The sequence below is a fragment of the Ornithorhynchus anatinus genome, chromosome 1 (assembly GCF_004115215.2).
Source record: "Ornithorhynchus anatinus isolate Pmale09 chromosome 1, mOrnAna1.pri.v4, whole genome shotgun sequence".
Taxonomy (NCBI): domain Eukaryota; kingdom Metazoa; phylum Chordata; class Mammalia; order Monotremata; family Ornithorhynchidae; genus Ornithorhynchus; species Ornithorhynchus anatinus.
The window spans coordinates 7,636,342-7,657,388 of record NC_041728.1 but is presented as its reverse complement, the minus strand read 5'-3'; the positions used below and the strand labels follow the sequence as shown (position 1 = coordinate 7,657,388).

Below are 21,047 nucleotides of genomic sequence, written 5' to 3'. Positions count from 1 at the left end.
GAGACCCAGAGAAGTGAAGTGATTTGCCCGAGGTCACAGAGCAGACAAGTAGCGGCGCCGGGATGAGAACGCGGGTCCTTCTGACTTCCAGGCCCGGGCTCTAACCACTAAGTCACACGGCTCACTTCTCCCGCTGCCGTCCCACTTAGGACAGACTTGGCTGGTTGGGAGAGACCGCGGGTGGTAGAGGAATAGCTGCCAATGTCTGAAAACACCGTGCTTTTCATAATAACAATTCCCCTCTTGGACGTGCCTGACCCTCACTTGACCTGAAAGCGCTTGGTCGCTCTCCCGTTGCCCTCCTAGCCCAGCTCCGGCAGCTACCTCCATTCGGTCGGTTTGTCTGAGAAGCGGCGTGGCTTAGTGGAAAAAGCCCAGGCTTGGGAGTCAGAGGACGTGGGTTCTAATCCCGGTTCCGCCACTTGTCCGCTGTGTGACTTTGGGCAAGTCACTTCACTTCTCGGTGCCTCAGTTACCTCGTCCGGAAAATGGGGATTAAGTCTGTGAGCCCCCGTGGGACAACCTGATTACCTTATATCCCCCTCCATGCTTAGAACAGTGCTTGGCACAGAGTAAGTGTTAAATAAATACCGTTATTATTATTAGTCTGTCGCATTTGAGTTGCAATCGAGTTGAGAATTGCATAAGAGAAGCAGCGTGGCTCAGTGGAAAGAGCCAGGGCTTGGGAGTCGGAGCTCATGGGTTCGAACCCCGGCTCTGCCGCTTGGCAGCTGTGTGACTGTGGGCAAGTCACTTCACTTCTCTGTGCCTCAGTTACTTCATCTGTAAAATGGAGATTAACCGTGAGCCTCACGTGGGACAACCCGATGACCCTGTATCTCCCCCAGCGCTTAGAACAGTGCTCTGCACATAGTAAGCGCTTAACAAATACCCACATTATTATTATTATTATTTATTGAGCACTTACTGTTTGCAGAGCACTGGACTAAACTCTTGGGAGAGTGCGATATCACAGACACGTTCCCTGCCCGCTACAACGAGCTTACATTCTAGAAGGGTAGACGGACATTAATAGAACTAAATAAATAAACGACAGATATGCTGTGCAGTGGGGCTGGTAGGGGGGTGATGAATGAAGGGAGCAAGTCAGGGTGATGCGAGAAGGGGTCGAAGAGGAAAAGAGAGCTTAGGCAGGGAAGGCCTCTTGGAGGAGGTGTGCAGTAAGGCTTTGAAACGGGGGGAGAGTCACCAGAATCGGGTACTTTCAGGGAGTTGCCTCTGTCCATGGAGCACTCCAGGTTCACTCGTTCTGACGGGTTTACAGTCTTTACGTTCCCTCTCCCCACTGTGACCTCATTTTATCCTACTCCTTGACATTTCAGGTTCTCTTCCAATAAAGCTGAAATCACGCCGGGAGCCTGGAAATGAAACTTCCTCCCCAGCTCCAGTGTGGCTCCACCTTGGTTGCCTTGAATGCTTCCTTTTTAACCGCCGTCGGAGGGCTTTCTCATTGGTGGTTCCGAGAAACCTCCGCCGGGACAAGAGAGTTGGCACTTTCGTCCTTTAAAGGCCTCTGGTTGAGGAATTGACATCTTCAAGTGTGTAAAGTAATGACCCCTCTTTGGCCAGAAGAAATGTAACTGACAGTTTGATGATGACTGATGGCGCCGACCTCAGATACGACCGTAAGCTCGTTGTAGGAAGGGAAAGTGTCTACCACCTCTGTCCTACTGTACTCTTCCAAGTCCTTCAGTACCATACTCTGCACACATTAAGGTGTTCAATAAATACCACTGATGATGATAAGATCGGGGAAAAATTGCAGATAAATGTGCCCTTTCCTAAAAGGGAAGCACTGCTATTAAATGAGACATCCACTACTGTGTACCACTTCAAGCCAGAAATCCAGTTGTTTTTTTATTTAGCAAACGTAAGGGTTTGTCGTCTTTATGCTGTCAAGTCACGTCTGACCCTTAGTGACGCCATGGACACATCTCTCCCAGGACGCCACGCTCTCCGTCCGCCATTGTTCCGATAGTGTATCCACAGGGTCTTCTTGGTAAAAATACGGAAGCCGTTTACCGTCGCCTCTTTCCGCGCGGTAAACCCGAGTCTCGCCTCGACCCTCCCAAGCCGCCGCTGCCCGACGCAGGTGAGTTTGACTTGCAGCAGGTTGACTTCCACTCGTCGGCCACTGGCCAAGCTAGGAATGGAATGGACAGGCCGCTGCCTGACTCTCCCTCCCGTAGTCGAGACTGGTAGAGGATCGGAAACTCTCCAGGTGCGACTCTGCGAGGTGAAATATAAGGGTATCTTTTCATTTTAATATTAACACAGGTGGAAGTTGAATTTTTTGTTTGTGTAGTTTCTTTTGGCTTCATATCACCGTCCATCTCCCGAGGCAGTTTAGGGCCGAGGGAGGTGGTCCTCGACGGGGCCACTGAAACAGATGGAGCAGTCATGAGCTTGACGTGCTTCATTTCATCCCGAGAAGCGTCCAAGATGTTAGAGTTTTGGCGTGATCCGTCAGATTGGCTCCCACCAGTCATACTTAAGTCTGACCGATTGCGTTTCACAACAAATTCTGAGACTCCAGTTTTGCTGAGAGGTGTTTATCTGCATCTGTATTCCATTTCTGGTCTCTGCCAAGAAAGGCATTTTGCATAAATACTGGACACATTGCACAGGCACATTGCTCAGAACTGGGAAGTAATAATTAGCAACATATTGAAAAGTGCATTCCAAAAAGATGCAGCTAAGCGCAACAAATGTGACTCTTTCAAGTGTCAGGGTTCGAAGAACCAGACATCCTTGTCCCCTGCACTCACTGATAAGATTCGGGATTATGGACACTGGATATTTTTTACAGTATTTGCCACCTTCTTACTTTACGCCAATCTAAACCTGCTTTCGAGGCAAGATGAGGCTTCGTCTTTTCGGGGCATTTGGAGTCAAACCGGTCTGGATGGCTAGCTCACTTCCAAACCTGGACGATACCCACAATAGAGTGTTACGTCCATTTAAGTGCCAGAGACATCTTCGTCTCCTCGGACACGCGCACGGACTGTCCCGGCTCTCCCCTCATTTTACAGTTGTCCGCTGCCGGCGGATTATGTAATCAAGCGTGGCAAAATAGCACTAAGAAGAGCCTCGAAACCCAAGCTGTCGTTCTCCAAAATGTAATTTATTGTCTTTTTATACATAAAAATAAATGAAATCAAAATTATTTCCGAAAGCAATGTTTCGTTTCATTTTCTCTCGACCGTTTGAAACGGGCTTGATAAATTGTTCGCGACAAGGAAGGCACCGGGAGAGCCTGTTGGGATAGGTGCAGTTCTGATCGTCGCCGGATAAACGCCTCACGGGAGTCTGCCGCCGATTCATCCCCGACAGGCTACTCGACCTGTCCCGCCTCCGTCACTTTATCGGCCTTCTTGTTGCCGTCCCAGCCTCCTGTCTCGCGCCACCCCGGTCCCTACTTCGCTCTGCTGCCCGGATCATTTTTCTACAAAAACGTTCAGGACACGTGTCCCCACTCCTCAGTGACCTCCAGTGATTGCCCTTACACCTCTGCGTCAAACAGAAACTCTTCACCATCAAGTTCAAAGCAGTCAATCGCCTTGCCTACCCCCTGGAAAGAGCACGGGCTTTGGAGTCAGAGGTCATGGGTTCGAACCCCGGCTCGGCCACTTGTCAGCTGTGTGACTTTGGGCAAGTCACTTCACTTCTCGGTGCCTCAGTTACCTCATCTGTAAAATGGGGATTAAGACAGTGAGCCCCACGTGGGACGACCCGATTCCCCTGTGTCTACCCCAGCGCTTAGAACGGTGCTCGGCACGTAGTAAGCGCTTAACAGATACCAACATCATTATCATTACTACGGCCCGGCCCAGCCCTCACACTTCGCTTCTCTAATGCCAACCCTGTTCACTGTACCTCCATCTCGTCCATCTCGCCACTGACCTCTAACTCGCGTCCTGCCTCTGGCCTGGAATCCCTTCCCTCCTCAAGTCCAACAGACAATTATCCTCCCTTCCGTCAAAGCCTTATCGAAGCCTTCCCTGACTAAGCCTCCTTTCCTCCCACTCCCTTCTGCGTCACCTTGACTTGCTCCCTTTCCTCACCCCCCATCCTAGCCCCACAGCACTTAGGTACATAATAGCGAAGCAGTGTGGCTCGGTGGAAAGAGCCCGGGCTTGGGAGTCGGAGGTCATGGGTTCGAATCCCGGTTCTGCCACTTGCCAGCTGTGTGACTTTGGGCAAGTCACTTCACTTCTCTCTGCCTCAGTTCCCTCATCTGAAAAATGGGGATTAAGACTGTGAACCCCTCGTGGGACAACCTGATTCCCCTGTGTCTACCTCAGCGCTTAGAACAGTGCTCTGCACATGATAGTGTTGGTACTTGTTAAGCGCTTACTACATAGTGAGCGCTTAACAAATACTAACATCATTATTACTATTATCTGTAATTTTTTTTATTAATGTCTGTCTCCCACTCTAGACTGTAAGCCAGGGAATAGGTCTGTTATATTGTACTCTCAATGGCGTAACGCAGTGCTCTGTACACAGTAAGCACTCGATAAATACGACTGACTCAATGAATGACTGGCTGAATCGGGAGTCTTGGACAAAGGCACGAAGCAGCCAGGAAACCAATTAATCGATGATATTTATTGAGCAGTTACTGTGCGCAGAGCACTGCCCTAAGTGCTTAGAGCACAATATAAGAATGGGAGACAGTCTCCTGCCCCTGAGGATCTTAGATTCTAGAGGACTAGGGACTTTTCGAAGCAGCGTGGCTCAGTGGAAAGAGCACGGGCTTTGCAGTCAGGGCTCATGGGTTCGAACCCCGGCTCTGCCACTTGTCGGCTGTGTGACTTTGGGCAAGTCACTTAACTTCTCGGTGCCTCAGTTCCCTCATCTGTAAAATGGGGATGAAGACTGTGAGCCCCACGTGGGACGACCCGATTCCCCTATGTCTACCCCAGCGCTTAGAACAGTGCTCGGCACGTAGTGAGCGCTGAACAGATACCAACATTATTATTATTATTATTATTACTTTTCACGTCAGGGAAACGTGATAACCACGACTTGTCCCCTCTCTGCGCTCCTTCCCCCCCAATTCTTTCTCTCCCCGATGTCCATTGGCTCAAGGGGGGGCCTCTCCGACAAAGGAAACCCACGCAACGTCACCCGGAACACCGTTGTCGACTGCCAACCTGGTGACTTACGACTTCATCAAGGATACCCTGCTGAAGGCCAACCTCGTTGCAGATGAGTGGGAAAAATGGGTCCTCTACAAACTACCATCTGCTTCGCCCCTGTACTCATTCATTCATTCGATAGTATTTATTGAGCGCTTACTATGTGCAGAGCACTGTACTAAGCGCTTGGAATGTACAAATCGGTAACAGATACAGTCCCTGCCCTTCGACGGGCTTATTCCTTACCTCATCTGAATTCAGGGCCCTCTGACGCCCCAGAAAATATTACCAACTGTCACGGTGACCGGAAACCTGGCTCAGAGGTTTTGCGAAGCCAAGTGATTCCAATCCCCGCTCCACTGCTGTGTGTGAACTTGGGTGAGTCACTTCACTTCTCAGGGTCTCGGTTCCCTCTTCTGTAAAAATCAGGACTAAATATCCATTCTCCCTCCCCCTTAGACTTCGAGCCTCTCGTGGGACAGGGACCGTGTCCGATCTGATTACCTTGTACCCATCCCAGTGTTTGGCACATAAGTGCTCACGAATACCGTTAATAATTATTATTGTTCCACCTGTGAGAAAGTCCTATCGTGAAGGAGGGGAGGGAGGGAGAGAAAGGCCTGTGGCTAGCAGCTCATGAAACTATCGCTACATCAATGTGTCAGGGAGGATGGAGGAGTTGTTCATGAGGAGAGTGGGGATGGAGGCAGGAGGATGGAAGAGAGTTCAAAACGAACCTCGGTCCACCCCAGATGCCCTCTTATTGTCCCAGAATCCCCTCCCCCCCACCGGGGTGATTTTGCAAACTGACTTCATCTGTGTCCTGTGTGGCACGGAGAGCCGATCCACAGAGGATGTTTCTACTTAGGGGGTGGGGGGCAGAACCGGCCCTCTTTCTCCTCCCGAGGCCGAAAGGCTTCTCTTGTGCCGATCTTACTCAACCTGACTAATCCCCACCTCCTCCGCACTGTTCAGCTAAATGTCAAGCAGGAACAAGGGTCTGACGGCGGGAACTGAGAAAGACCATTCAGTGGGATTAAAAAACAATTCCCTTGCGGCAGAATGATGTGGCGGCCGGATGTGCAGGGGGAGCTCAGATCGGGCCTTTGGGAGGGAAGCTTCCCAAAAAAAGGCAGCTCGCGAGCACTGGGCCCGGCCGATAGACCGACCCACAGCCGACCGACTCCCTGGGTGTTAAAACGGTAAGGCGGTGCGGAAGAGGCAGTGGGGTCTAGCCGATAGAGCACGGGCCGGGGAGTCGGAAGGACCTGGGTTCTAATTCGGACCCAACTGTCTTTCTGCTGGGTGACCTTGGGCAAGTCATTTAACCTCTCTGAGTCTCAGTTCCCTCATCTGTAAAATGGGAATTCAGACCGTTAGCCTCGCAGAGACAGGAACTGTGTCCAACCTGTCTTATAGCTACCCAGCACTTGGTACGATGCCTTTTTTTTTCCTTTATGGGATTTGTTAAGCTCTTGCGTATAGTAAGAGCTTAACAAATACCCTAAAGAAAAAAAAAAGGAGATCGGGGTAACCCGCTCCACTCCTAGTCTCGCTGCTGGCCAGAGCAAGACTTCAGCCAAGGATAGAAACGACTACCTAGCCAAAGTGCTGGACAGATTTTTCCAACCGAAAGCGGGCAGGATTCTCCATTGCGTCTCCTCGTTGATAGTCTCGCTCTGCTACATTTAGCAAATAGAAGGCTACCACAGACTATTGCTCAGGAGACCTGGGTTCTAATCCTGCCTCCTTCCATCCCTTGCCCGTTGCGTGACCTCAGGCAATTACTTTGAACTGCCTCTTCAGCGTACGCTCGGTAGGGCCAGGGAACGTGTCTGCCGATTCTGTTGTATTGGACTCTCCCAAGCGACTAGTACAGGGCTCTGCACATCATAAGCACTCAGTGAATACTATTGATTGACTGTAAATTACCTCTGTTTGCCACCCACCTTCAGCTGACCAAAACCCAACCCCGACTTCGTGATTCTGAGAAAATCAATCGGCGGTATTTACGGAGCGCTCACTGTGTGCAGAACACTGTAGTAAGCACTTGAGAGAGTACAGTGCAGTAGAGTAGGTAGACACGGGCCCTGCCCTCAACCGAAGGAGCTTACAGATTAGAGGGGGAGACAGACGTTAAAATTAATTTATTATTATCAAATGCCAACGAGTCGTAGCGGCTCACAGCGGCTCTGTGGATATACTTTCTCCGGAGCGTCCTATCTTCTGCCATAAACCGGAACCTTGTTAACTGTTCTTCCGTTACGGTTTCTACCCATCTAGCTGCCGGGCTGCCTCTTTCATGCTTTTCCTGGACTTGGTGTCTTCTCCAGAGAGTTAGTCCTCCTGATGATGTTTCCAAAATATGCTAATCTAAGTCGAGTCACTTGGCCTTCCAAAGACCACATTGGCTTAATTTCCTCCAAGACCCTTTCGGATCCAAACGCTGTCACTGGAAACACCATAGAATTGACAAACTGTATTTTTGTGACAGTTGTTACATTAGCACATTTAATGAGTTTTTCCAGGCTTTTCATAAAATTAATTACAGATAGGTAATCTGTGCCCAGCACTTAAAACAGTGCTTGGCACATAGTAAGCGCTTAACAAATACCATCATCGTTATTATTATTATTATCTATGGGGTGCCATGAAAGTCAAAGCGCTTAAGGTGTACAGACACAAATGCATAAGTGACATGGAAGGAGGGGCTTAATCAGGGAAGTCTTTAATCTCGTTATGGGCAGGGAACGTGCCTGCTAATCATGTCGGACTCTCCCAAGAGCTTAGTACAGTGCCGTGTACACAGTAAGTGCTCAAAAAACACCATCGATTGATTGATTGGAAGTGAGGGGGCAGTCAGGAAAGGCCCCTTGGAGGAGGTGTGATTTTAGGAGGGCTTTGAAGGAGGGCAGAGTCTTGGTCTTTCCGTTACGAAGGAGGAGGGAGTTCCAGGCCAGAGGGAGGACGAGGGCAGGGATAAAAAGATGAGATCAAGGTACAACGAGTAGGCTGGCATTAGAGGAGCAAAGGGAGCGAGCTGGATTGAAGTAGAAGAGCAGCGAGGTGTGGTGGGAAGGGGAGAGCTGACTGAGTGCTTTAAAGCCGACGGTAAGGAGTCTTCATCTGATGCAGATATGGATGGACAACCATTGGAAATTTCTGAGGAGAGGGGAGATGTGAACTAAGCTTTTTTTTTTTTTTTTAAAGAAAAACGATCTGAGCAGCAGGGTGAAGTATGAATTGAAGAGCAGACAGGCAGGTCAGCAAGGAGGCTTGATAATAATAATAATGTTGGTATCTGTTAAGCGCTTACTATGTGCCGAGCACTGTTCTAAGCGCTGGGGGAGACGCAAGGGAATCGGGTTGTCCCACGTGGGGCTCACTGGCTTAATCCCCATTTTACAGATGAGGTAACAGGCACAGAGCAGTGAGGTGACTTGCCCAAGGTTGTCACGCCGCAGACAAGTGAGAGAGTGGAATTAGAACTCGGGTCCTCTGACTCCCAAGGCCCGTGCTGGCCGGGGCTCCTGATCTGTGGAGTTTCGAAGGGTTTGGTTTCTCAGTTAAAGCTCCTCCATGAAAGTCGGTTATTTGAGTTCATCACTCTTCCTAATTAAGACCGATGAAGAGAAAGCGTCGAATGAAGAGGCGTCAGGGCAGGAGAGTAAGGGATCGGGATCTGGAGCTGGCGCTTTTGCCCCGAGAGAAGCGAGGGATCGGGTCCGGGTCCCGGGCAATGGAGATCACGGCTGCGTCCTTGAAATCTGAGCCCTTCCCCTTCGATTCCGGCTCAGTGTTGCTCTGTGGCCCAAAGGTCCGTAGAAGGAAGTGAGTGTCGGAATCGGGAAGCTCAGGCAGCCTCCCGAAATGACGAGCCTTGGCCGTTTTGGAACTTTTTTCGGAACTTTCTCTCCCAGGAATCCCCAGAGAATATTTTACCCTTCGATTTTTAGCTTGGAACTGGGTGAGGGGGATTGAAAGATGCGTTCGGACCCAGAAACTCTCTGGAGTTTCCATTTCTTTCCCTTCTGCTCCCTCATCACAATTCACAATATGGATTATGGAAAGACTCGGCCAAAACAGGGCCTCGTGTCACAGAAGACCCGTCTGGCTTCCCCGTTCCTTGTTGATTTTCAGTGGATGGAAGACAGATGTTTTTTGTTGAATCGGGACCATAATTTGCATCTGGTTGGACAATGGGCCATATTCTCCGTTCTCCGCGCACACAGAACTCCACTGTCAGCCCCAGAGCTTTCCGCAGAGATAAAGGGGAGAGTTGGGTCCAGCTTGGGTCAAATTCAGCTTGCTGCACGATTTGAAGTGGCTGAGTTACTATCTAGGAGGGAAGTAAAGCAGCCGAAGGCCCCGGATGGGTGTTGGTGCGTTTCCCGAGCTCGGGAGGAAGAGGGATCTCAGACCTCCTGGAGAACTTGAGGCCTGTTTCAAACCCGGAGCCCCAAGTACTCCCTAAATTGTATCCTGGACCTTCTGGAGACCAAGGCTAATGGAAGCCCGTGCATTTTATGCCCTGCCTATGTACATCCCTTGGCGTCTAATTCAGACTTCTGCTTTCATTTTCAAAAAGGATTTGTCACGTGAATCGTGTGTGTTGGGCGCTTACCGTGTGCAGAGATCTGTACTGAGTGCTGGGAGAGTACGATAAAACAACATAACAGACGCATTCTTCTGCTTCCAGGACAGCATCACCAATGGCATTTACTGAACGTTTACTGTGTGCGGAGCACTGAACTGAGCACTCGGGAGGGTGCGGTACAACAGAGGTGGTGGACATGTTCCGTGCCCGCAACGAGCTTACGGTCTAGAGGGGGCACTTACAGTCTGGAGGAGGTGATGGGAGCTGTCTCTCCCATTTATATTTGGGGAAACCGCGGTCCAATGAGACTGAGTGAATGATTCAAAGATCACAAAGCATAGTGGACATCCTTTAAGGTAGCGTTTCATCCACAGGCTCTCTCAACCATTTGGAGGTTGGAATCAGTCACTCACTGGTGTTGACTGAGCACGTGCTCTGTGCAGAGCACCGCACTGAGCGCTTGGGAGAATACGATACGACAGAACTCACAGAGGCGTGTCTGGCCCGGAACGAGCTTACGGTCTAGAGGGATGCGCTAAGAAAATGAATAGCTGGTCCAGTTTTCTGTTGCCATAGCAACTCTCAGAGGTTAAGCCTCTTTCTGCTTAGACTTGTTGTTGTTGCCTTAAGCCTCCGACCCATAGCGACGCCACGGACGCATCTCTCCCAGAAGGCCCCGCCTCCATCTGCAGTCATTCCGATAGCGGATCCGTAGAGTTTTCTTGGTAAAAATACGGAAGTGGTTTACCGTCGCCTCCTTCCTCCCTCAAGTCTCTCCCTTGCTGCTGCTGCCCAGAGAAGGGGAGTCTTGACGTGTAGCAGATGGCCTTCCACTCACTAGCCCCTGGCCGAGCTAGGAATGAAATGGGTATACGCCTCTGCTTGACTCTCCCTCCTATAGTCGACTGGTAGAGTCCTGGAAACTCTCCAGGAGCAACCCTGAGAGGGGATTTAAACTCGACCTCCCCCCTTACTGGGATGAGATTGTGCCGGTGGTGGTGTTGGAGTGGGTAGGGAGGAAACTACATTCCAACTATCCTGTGAGATACAATCTTCTCTTCTCTGGGGATTTCTAGATCTGGGAAGTGAGGGTGTGCCCTCGGAGAGCAGAATTCATTCATTCATCCAATCGTATTTATTGAACGCTTAATGTGTGCAGAACACTATACTAAGTGCTTGGGAAGCACAATTCAGCAATGAAGAGAGACGATCCCTGCCCGCACCGGGCTTACAGTCTAGAAGGAGGGAGACAGACAGCAAAACAAGTAAAACAGGCATCAGTATAAATAAATAGAATTATATATATATATATATATATATATATATATATATATATATATATATATATACACATGACCTCATCTGGAAAATGGGGATGAAGACTGTGAGCCCTACGTGGGACAACCTGATTATCTTGTATCTATCCCAGCGCTTAGACCAGTGCTTGGCACATAGCAAGCGCTTAACAAATATCAACATTATCATTATCATTACACATCAAAGCAAGTAAACAGGCATTAATATGAATAAATAAAATAGATATGTACACATATACACAAGTGCTGTGGGGTAGGGAGGAGGGGTGGAGCAAAAGGAGCGAGTCGGGGTGAAGGGAAGGGAAGGGGGAGCTGAGGAAAAGGGGGGCTTAGTCTGGGAAGGCCTCTTGGAGGAGGCGAGCCTTCAGTGGGGCAATGGAAAGGGGAAGTGTGATTGGAAGATTTGAGAAGGGGGGCGTTCCAGGCCACAGAGGTAGGACGTGGGCCAGGGGTCGGCGGTGGGACAGGTGAGAGGTGAGCGGCAGCAGAGGAGCGGAGCGTGCGGGCTGGGCTGGAGAAGGAGAGAAGGGAGGTGAGGTAGGAGGGGGCAAGGGGATGGATAGTTTTGAAGTCAAGAGGGAGGAATTTTTGCTTCATGCGAAGGTTGATAGGCAGCCACTGGAGATTTTTGTCGGGGGGAGGAGGGGGGACGGTGACATGACCAGAGATTTTCTGTAGAAAGATGTAAAAAGCAGAGTGAAGTACAGGCTGAAGTGGGGAGAGGCCGGAGGTTGGGAGGTCAGAAAGGAGGCTGATGCAGTCATCCAATCGGGATGGGATGAGGGACTGTACTAACGTGGTAGTGATTTGGATGGAGAGGAGAGGGAGGATCTTGGCGATGATGGTTTTTTAGGTTTGTGTTAAACCCTTACTCTGTGCCGAGCACCGTACTAAGCTCTGGGGCAGGCACAAGCTAATCAGGTTGGACCCAGTCCCTGTCCCACGTGGGGCTCGCGGTCTTCATCCCCATTTTAAAGATGAGGGAACTGAGGTCCAGAGAAGTGAAGCAGCCTGGCATGGTGGATAGAGCATGGGCCCGGGAGTCAGATGCTCATGGGTCTAATCCCCGTTCTAATCCCTGCTTAACAAATAACACAATCATTATTATCATTATTATCATGTCATTTCACTTCTCTGGGCCTCAACCCCCTTCGTGGCAGAGTGGATAGAGCACGATAAGGTCATGGGTTCTAATCGTGGTTCTGCCACATGTCTGCTGTGTGACCCTGGGCAAGTCACTTCACTTATCTGTGCTTCAGTTACCTCATCTGTGAAATAGGGATTGAGAGTGTGAACCCCAAGTAGGACAGGGACTGTGTCCAACCCGATTTGCTTATATTCATCCCAGCGCTTAGTACAGTGCCTGGCACATAGTAAGCGATTAGCAAATACCATCGTTTTTATCATTATTATTATTATCTGTAAAGTGGGGAACCTGTTCTCCCTCCCCTTGAGAATGTGAGCTCCGTGTGGGGCAGGGATTAATCCGATCTGAGTGTCTTGTACCGATCCCGGGGTTTAGCACAGTGCTTGGCACATAGTAAGCGCGTAACAGATGCCACAATTATCACTTATTAGCGTTGCAGTGGGGTGGAGTGTGGGGATGAGGCATTCAAAATCATTAATCAATTAATTTGTGGAGTGCTTACTGTGTGTACTAAGCACTTGGAGGAGTTCAATAGAGTTAGAAATTTACAATAAGGTAAACTACACTTCTTTAACACTGGATAATTGGCTTTATAGTTTACAAGTTCTTGAAGGCAGGGCATGCGTCTACCAACTTCAATGTATTGTGCTCTCCCGAGGTTTTAGTACTGTGCTCTGCGCACAGTAAGTGCTCAATCGATACGACCGATTGGTTGACTGGCTCTTTACTCTCCAAATGGTCATTCGGTTTGGGTGTTTTGCACCGAAAAGTTTTCTACCCACGCCCTAGAGTCTAAACCTTGAACATTGGTATGAAGGCTATCTCACATCCTGCCTTGCAGCGTGGCTCCGTGGAAAGAGCACGGGCTTTGGAGTCAGAGGTCATGAGTTCGAATCTCGGCTCTGCCACTTGTCAGCTGTGTGACTGTGGGCAGGTCACTTCACTTCTCTGGGCCTCAGTTACCTCATCTGTAAAATGGGGATTAAGACTGTGAGCCCCACGTGGGACAACCTGATTCCCCTATGTCTACCCCAGCGCTTAGAACAGTGCTCTGCACATAGTAAGCGCTTAACAAATACCAACATTAATTAATTAGTTCTCCTCCGTTTCTCCATTAGCAAGATGTCAGTTTACTAGCGGAGCTGATAAAACGTTAGTTCTAATGGCCAGGAGGGTGTGGTATGAAGCTTGTTGTCACCCACCCATCTCTTAGGAGCCCATCAATGGGCAGGGACTGTCTCTATCTGTTGCCAATTTGTCCATTCCAAGCGCTTAGTACAGTGCTCTGCACATAGTAAGCACTCAATAAATACTATTGAATGAATGAATTAAGCAGATATCGGGGTCCCGCTGGTTAGTCACGTGATCGTAGGATTCCAGTCTTTAGTAATATTAATCAGTCGACCGATCGTGTTTCTCAATCGGTGCTACATATCGAGTTTACTCTGCGCAGAGCACTGCACTAGGCCCTTGAGAGAGTACAGTACAGCAGAGCTGGCAGTCGCGGTCCCTGCCGACAACCAGCTCAGTCTATCGAGCACTAACTCGAACACTGCACTAAGCATTTGGGTGAGTTTAATAGAATCGATAGCCATGATCCTTGCCCTCAAAGAGTTGACAATCTAGCAAGGGAGAGAGAGACGCTAAGTGAAATTAGAGCGAGCGGGAAGAGATGGGCCTTTAAAATTATGTACGTAGGCCCTATGCAGAGGGTTTACCTAAGTGTTTAGGGGTTGAGGACCAAAGTACGTATGGAAATTTAGAAGCGGCAGTAGAAGGGGGAATAGGGTGGGAGGGTGAAAGATTAGTCAGGGAAGGCCACCTGGAGCAGCTGTGATTTTAGAAGAGCTTTGAAGATGGGGAGATCTTAATAGCAATCAGCCGGATTTAATCATATTTATCGAGCGCTTACGGTGTCCAGAGCACTCTGCTAAGCGCTTGGGAGAGTCCGGTACAATAAACAGACACGTTCCCTGCCCACAACAAGCTTACAGTCTTGAGGGGGAGGGGAGCTTACATTCTAGAGGCCAGATAGTCATTCATTCATTCATTCTATCATATTTTTTGAGCACTTACTGTGTGCAAAGCACTGTCCTGAGTGATTGGGGGAGTACAATACAACAATAAACGGACACATTCATTCATTCAATTGTATTCATCAAGCACTTACTTGTGCAAAGCACTGTACTGAGAGCTCGGGCGAGTACATATAAGAACAGACGCATTTCCTGTCCACAACGAGTTCACAGTCTAGAGGGGGAGAAAGCCATTCATATACATAGATAAATGAATAAATAAATAAATGACAGAAATATACAGACATACATATGAGCTGTGGGGCTGAGAGAGGAGATGAATGAAGGAGCAAGAGCAAATGAAGGAGGTAGGAGGAACGACGTGTGCGGGCTGGGTTGTAGTAGGAGAGTAGCGAGGTGAGGTAGGAGGGGGAAAGGGGATTGGCTGCTTTAAAGACAAGGATATGATGATGATGGTGTTTGTTAAGCGCTTACTATGTGCCAAGCACTGTTCTAAGCGCTGGGGTAGATCCAAGGTCATCAGGCTGGCCCACGTGAGGCTCACAATCTTCATCCCCATTTTACAGATGAGGTACCTGAAGCACAGAGAAGCCAAGTGATTTGCCCAAAGTCACACAGCTGACAAGTGGCGGAGTCGGGATTAGAACCCATGACTCCCAAACTCGGGCTCTTCTACTAAGTGATGCTGCTTCTCGTGAAAGGGGAGGGAGTTCCAGGCGAGAGGGAGAGCTCAGTCCAAGCAGCTGAAGGTGAGACGGGCCGGAGTGAGTCACAGTCCAGAGATTGGTTTGAGAGGAGGGAAGTCTGGGGCCCGGGGTAATCAATCAATCATATTGATTGAGCATTTTCTGGGTGCAGAACGCCATACTAAGCAGACGGGAGAGTACACTATATCAGAGTTAGTAGGCAGGTTCCCTGCCCGAAAGAAGCTTCCAGTCTAGCTGGGTTGTGCTGGAAGAGGATCAAGGATACGTAGCAAGGAGATCCATTCATTTCATTTCATTCCAAGCGCTTAGTACAGCGCTCTGCACACAGTAAGCGCTCAATAAATACTATTAAATTCATTCAATAGTATTTATTGAGCGCTTATTATGTTCAGAGCGCTGTACTAAGCGCTTGGAATGTACAATTTGGCAACAGATAGAGACAGTCCCTGCCCAATGATGGGCTCACCGTCTAATCAGAGAGGCTGTAGAGGAGCGGAGGGATGGGGGTAAAATTATGTTTTTAGAAAAATGAGCCGGGCAGCGGGAGTGAAGTACGAACTGGAAAGGGGAGAGACAGGAGGCAGGAGGCTGATGGAGTTGGCGAGGTGAGTTATGACAAATGCTTGGTCCAGCGTGGTGGCAATTCGGTTGTCTGTCAGGTGTATTTACTGAGTGCTTACTGTGTGAGAGCATTGTACAGAGAGTGCAGTGAGAGTACAATACCGCAATAAACGGACACATTCCCGGCCCACGGCGAGCTTACCGTCTACAGGTTGGAGAGGAAGGAGTCTAGAACCCTCTAGACTGCTAACTCCTTGTGGGCGGGGAACAGGTCTACCAACTCTGTTTATATTGTTTTCTCCCAAGTGCTTAGAATAGTGTTCGCATAGAGTAAGCACTTATTAATTAATTAATTAATACCTTTGAATGACTGAGCAAAATCTGGAGATGTCGTGAAGAAAGACCTGGCGGGATTTGGTGAATGACGGATTTGAGGGTCGAAAACGAGAGGAGTTTGAGATAACGTCAGGGTTGTCGGATTGGAAGAGGATACCAAGAGGCAGGTTCGAGAGCAGAGGCATAAGCCCTGTTTCCCCGTTTCTCTACTTGCCACATTAGGTCAGAAACTAAACTTTCTGCAAACAATAAAGAAGGGACTGCCAGGAGTCCTCTCGATCACTCCTCCCACACGTGGCTTAGTGGGAAGAGCACGGGCCTTGGGGTCAGAAGGGCTTGGGTTCTAATCCCAGCTCCGCCACTTGTCTGCTGTGTACCTTGGGCAAGTTGCCTCAGTCACCTCATCTGCAAAATGGGGATTAATACTCTGAGTCCCAAGTGGGACGGGGACTGTCCAACCCGATTACCTTGTATCTACCCCAGCACTTAGTACAGTGTTTGGCACATAGTAAGCATTGAACAAATACCACAATTGTCATTAGTATCATTATTATTATTATTAAAAAACATATTAGACTAGACGCTCCATATAGAATTAGGTCAGGGGCTCTGGCCGACTAGTACCTTGACTCTACTTCGGCATTTAGCACGGTACTTGGAGCGTAGTAAGTGCTTAACGAATACTATTATGACCCTTAGGTCATCTGGTGTTCACCCTGTCCTCAGCCTCTCGGCCCTGTTTTCCTTATCCTTACATTATTTATTGATATCCATGTCTCTCTCCCCCTCTAGACCGTAAGCTTGTTGTGGGCAGGTAACGTGTCTAACAGGTCTGTCGCATTATACTCTCCCACATGCTCAGTTCAGTGTTCTGCCCTCAGAAAGCACTCAGTAAATGCCACTGATTGATGGACTATTATTCGAAAACGAACCACAGCTAGACCCTAATAAATTACAGTGGAAGGATTTAAAATATCGCCAAGTGGGAAAGGAGCCCGTGGTTCCCCAGGGTTATTTTACGGCAAAAGTCATAGATCGTAAGATCGAGATTCTCAAACTGGGTCAGAGAACGAGGCTATCTGATCGTTTTAACCCAGAGCGTTCTCACTGCAAGGATGTCATTTTTGCAAATGAATCAATGATCCTCAGGGAACGGTCTTGCAACGTGGGGTCACCCAGATCAATCTTGTTGAAAAAGGAACATCTACTTTTTATCCCTGACCAGGGACTTAGGAATCATATGCTGTCCCCCAAAATCTTCACAGGAGATCAGCTCTCAGTACAGTGCTCTGCACCCAATGAACACTCAATATTTTCTTTCTTATAGTATCTGTTAAGCACTTACTACGTGCCAAGCACCGTACTAAGCGCCGGGGTAGATATAAGGTAATCGGGTTGGTCACAATCTCTGTCCCACACAACGTTCATAGTTTTAACGCCCATTTTACAGATGAGGGAACTGAGGCACAGAGAAATGAAGCGACTTGCCCAAGGTCACCCAACAGACAAGTGGCAGAGTCGGGATTAGAAACCATGACCTTCTGCCTCCCAGGCCCGGTCTCTATTCACTAGGCCACACTGCTCCCCATTGATAAATACCATTAGTCAGGACAAGGTGTTTGATATGAAGCCACTCTCATACAAAAAAAAAAAAATGATGTATTTTTTAAGCACTTACTACGTACCGAGCACTGTTCTAAGCACTGGGGTAAATGCAAGGTTATCAGGACGGACGCAGTCTTTGTCCCATATGGAGCTCACAGTCCTAATCCCCATTTTACAGATGAGGAAACTGAGGCCCAGAGAAGTGAAGCGATTTGCCCAAGGTCACCCAGCAGACAAGTGGCAGAGCCAGGATTAGAACCCATGAACTTATCATGCTCTATCCACTATGCCATGGAGGGGGCTGAGGCCCAGAGAAGTGAAATGATTTAATAATAATAATAGTAGTAATAATAATAATGACTGTGTTATTTGTTCAGCAGGGAGTAGAACCGGGATTAGACCCATGACCTTCTGACTCCCGGGCCCGTGCTCTATCCACCATGCCAGAGCCAGGATCAGAACCCAGGCCCTTCCGACTCCCAGGCCCGGGCCCTATCCGCTACGCCACCAAAGAAGAACTTGTTCCCCGGCAGCCCTGCTATTGACTTCAGAAATTTGGACTGTCTGGAGGTGAGGGGGCAGGTGGAGAAGGGAGCAGCGACTAAGTGTAAGATTCATTCCCCTCGGTCGCGCTAACAAAGCGCGAGCCTAGTGGCCGCGGAGATGTAGCGCCAAGCCGGGCCCTCCCTCCCTCCCTCCCTCCCTCCCTCCCCAGGCCCGAGGGGAGACCGTGAGGAGAATTGGAAGGGACTCACGGGGTGGGGGGGCCGAGGAGGAGGTCGAGCTGAAAGAGGAGCGCTCTCCTTCGACCTTCGACCTCCGCTCGTCCGCAGGCCGCCCGTAACCGGACGAACCCTCGGAGAGGGCAGGGGGAGCCTGGCTCTGGCCTCTAAACACAAATAAGCAGATTCAAATGCCATTTGTTCTTCTCCCGAGGCTTTGGAGCTACTCTGTTTGCTCCGACTTGAAATCGCGGACTCGTTCCAGGAGACCTGCGGCTGGTTTTGTTATCCCGCCAATTCATTAGTAACAGAACTGTTCCTGGCCGCGGCCCAGCTCGGCTGACATCAGTTCCACAGTAAAAGAAAGGCAGAGCTGGGGGCCCTGGGAGTCAGTGGGGAAATGGGGGTGGTGGGGGGAGAGGGGAGATGCGGGGGGGAGGTGGAGGGAGGAGGGGGAGGCGGCTCAGATGTGCTTACACGTCAGCAGAAAAGTTTAGAGAGTTTCAAATAAAGCCCAGCCGCGGAGAGTTCCTCCGACTTACCGGGTTGTCGGGGGATAGGATGAGAGGCCCCAGCTGTGCGGATCGAATCAAACGTCCGGATGCGACCTCTTCCCTCGGAAAAGTCCGGGTGATGGGGGGCGAGAGTCTGGCCGGGGGACCTGTCGGGGAAGCGCCCCTCCTCGGAGGAGGGCGGAGCGGACCGGGAGGTCCGTAAGGGACCCGACTGAGCGCCCCAACTCCCTGCACCCATTTCAGTTTCCTCTGTGCTCTTTTACCCTGGCTCTGCCCCTTCCGAATCCTCCGACAAACCTTCCCCTTTTCTCCACATGGTGCTTTTCCCGGCTAAGGTCTTCCAGAGTCACTTCATCATCAGTCTAGTATGTTTTAGAAGAAGCTTCCAGCACGCCAGATGCAGAATTGAGTAACTCGAGCGCTGACCCTTGGCCCTCCCTCCTTGCTTTTATATGACACTTGGAGAGGCCAGGTTTCAGCTGGGGGGTGGGGGGTGGCGGACGGGGGATGATTTGCTTTGGGACACCGCGAGCTGATCTTGACGTGGCCCTGTCCTCCAGAATAATCTTCATCGCAATAATAGTGGTATTCGTTAAGTGCTTACTCTGTGTCTCGCAGCGTTTAAGCACTGGGGTAGATGTAAGATCATCAGGTCGGGCACAGTCCCTGTCCCACGTAGGGCTCACGGTCTTCAGACCCACTTTACAGATGAGGTAACTGAGACCCAGAGAAGTGAAGTGACTTGCCCAAGGTCCCACAGCAGACAAGCGGCGGAACCGGGATTAGAAGCCAGGTCCTTCTGACTCCCTGGTTTGGGTTTTTATCCACTAGGCCGTGCCGCTTGTGGACGTCTGTCCGGCAGCTTCCCTTTGTCGGCATCAGCAGAGGTTCAAATCCTTTTGGGATGCAGGGTGGCCCGGCAGAAGGAGCTCGGGGCTGGGAGTCAGTGGACCTGGCTTCTAATCCCGGTTCTGCCCCCCCCCCCTTTTTTTAATGGGCTTTGTTAAACACTTACTATGTGCCAGCCACTGTTCTAAGCACCGGGTAGGCACAATCTGCTCGTGTTCGGTCATCTGATCGGTCCGTGTCCCACAAGGGGTTCACAGTTTTAATCCCCATGTTACAGTTGAGGTAACCGAGGAACAAAGAAGGTAGGACACTCGCCCGTCCAATGTCACGCAGCAGGTAAATGGCGGAACCGAGACGACCCAGGTCCTCGCCAGCTGCGTGACCTTGGACAAGTCATTTCGCTTCTCTGGACCTCTGTCACCTCATCTGTAAAATGGGGATTCAATAGGTGTTCTCCCTCCCACTTAACCTGTGAGCCCCATGTGGGACAGGGACTGCATCCAACCTGCTTATCTTGTATGTACCCCATTGCTTAGCGCAGTGCTTGGCACATAGTAAGCGCTTAACAAATGCCATCATTATCATAATTATTTTCAGTCTGCACCCCACTCTGGTGGGGCAAAGTTCCCCTGCAGGTCACCCTGCCTCTTCCCTCACCCTCAGGGGACAAGAAGCAACCCGGCCTAGTGGATGGAGCCCGGGCCTGGGAGTCAGAAGGACCCGCATTCCAATCCCGGCTCTGCCGCTTGTCCGCTGCGTGACCTTGGGCAACTCCCTTAACACCTCTGGACCTCAGTGACCTCATCTGTAAAACGGGAATTAAGAGTGTGAGCCCCATGTGGGACAGGGACTCTGTCCAACCTGATTAGTTTGTATCCACCCCAGTGCTTAGAACAGTGGCTGGCACATAATAAGTGCTTAACAAGTACCATTATTATTATTATGCATATTAATCCCATTCATTTCCTCTCTAGGGGCAGGGGAGAAACAGGGCCATACTAAATTCTTACTCGTGCTCTTTCTCAAACAGTCATTAGGGAGAGCGATGAGTTCTACCTGGAGAATCCTTAGGAATACTATTTTTCCTACTCTCTCTCCTCTGCGTCACCTCTGCTCTTGTCTCTGTACCCTTTAAACATTTGATAGTTACCCCACCTCAGTACTTTTGTACACAGCCATCATTTACTTTTATACCTGTCTTTCCCTCTAGATTGTAAGCTCCTTGTGGGCGGAGAACGTGCCTACCAACTCTGTTGTACTCTCCCAGCCGTTTAGTACAGTGCTCTGCACACACTATGTGCTGTATAAACACCATGGATTGATTGATTGAGAGCCGTCGAGTTAGAAGGTGAACCTGAATGCTCCATTGCCTCACCAGGATGGGGTCTTCCATCGGAAACCAGCGAGCAGGATTTGATTATAGTGACGGTGGTTTGTCCAGAATTGATCATACGCTCTTTTCCTTGCTAGTCAAATCTCTGCTGGGGTATG

General features: G+C 49.8%; 1 protein-coding gene, 1 long non-coding RNA gene and 1 other non-coding gene across 5 annotated transcripts in view; 1 reads left to right on the top strand and 2 right to left on the bottom strand.

Annotated features, from left to right (window-relative positions):
- SLC38A9 (solute carrier family 38 member 9) overlaps positions 1–3,196 on the top strand; it is an 82,996-nt gene extending 79,800 nt beyond the window's left edge. For all 3 annotated transcript variants that reach the window (XM_029061160.1, XM_029061164.2, XM_029061179.1), the window contains one exon: positions 1,344–3,196. The gene's annotated coding sequence lies outside the window, so the exon portion shown is untranslated. The remainder of the gene's footprint in view (positions 1–1,343) is intronic.
- Positions 1,847–19,070, bottom strand: LOC120638216. Its single transcript, XR_005659754.1, has 2 exons — positions 18,735–19,070; positions 1,847–2,603 (listed from the first exon to the last, which is right to left on the bottom strand). It is a non-coding gene; the product is annotated as an uncharacterized LOC120638216 (long non-coding RNA).
- Positions 10,574–10,711, bottom strand: LOC114815661. Its single transcript, XR_003763464.1, has one exon. It is a non-coding gene; the product is annotated as a small nucleolar RNA SNORA7 (small nucleolar RNA).
- Positions 19,071–21,047: the final 1,977 nt, after the last annotated feature.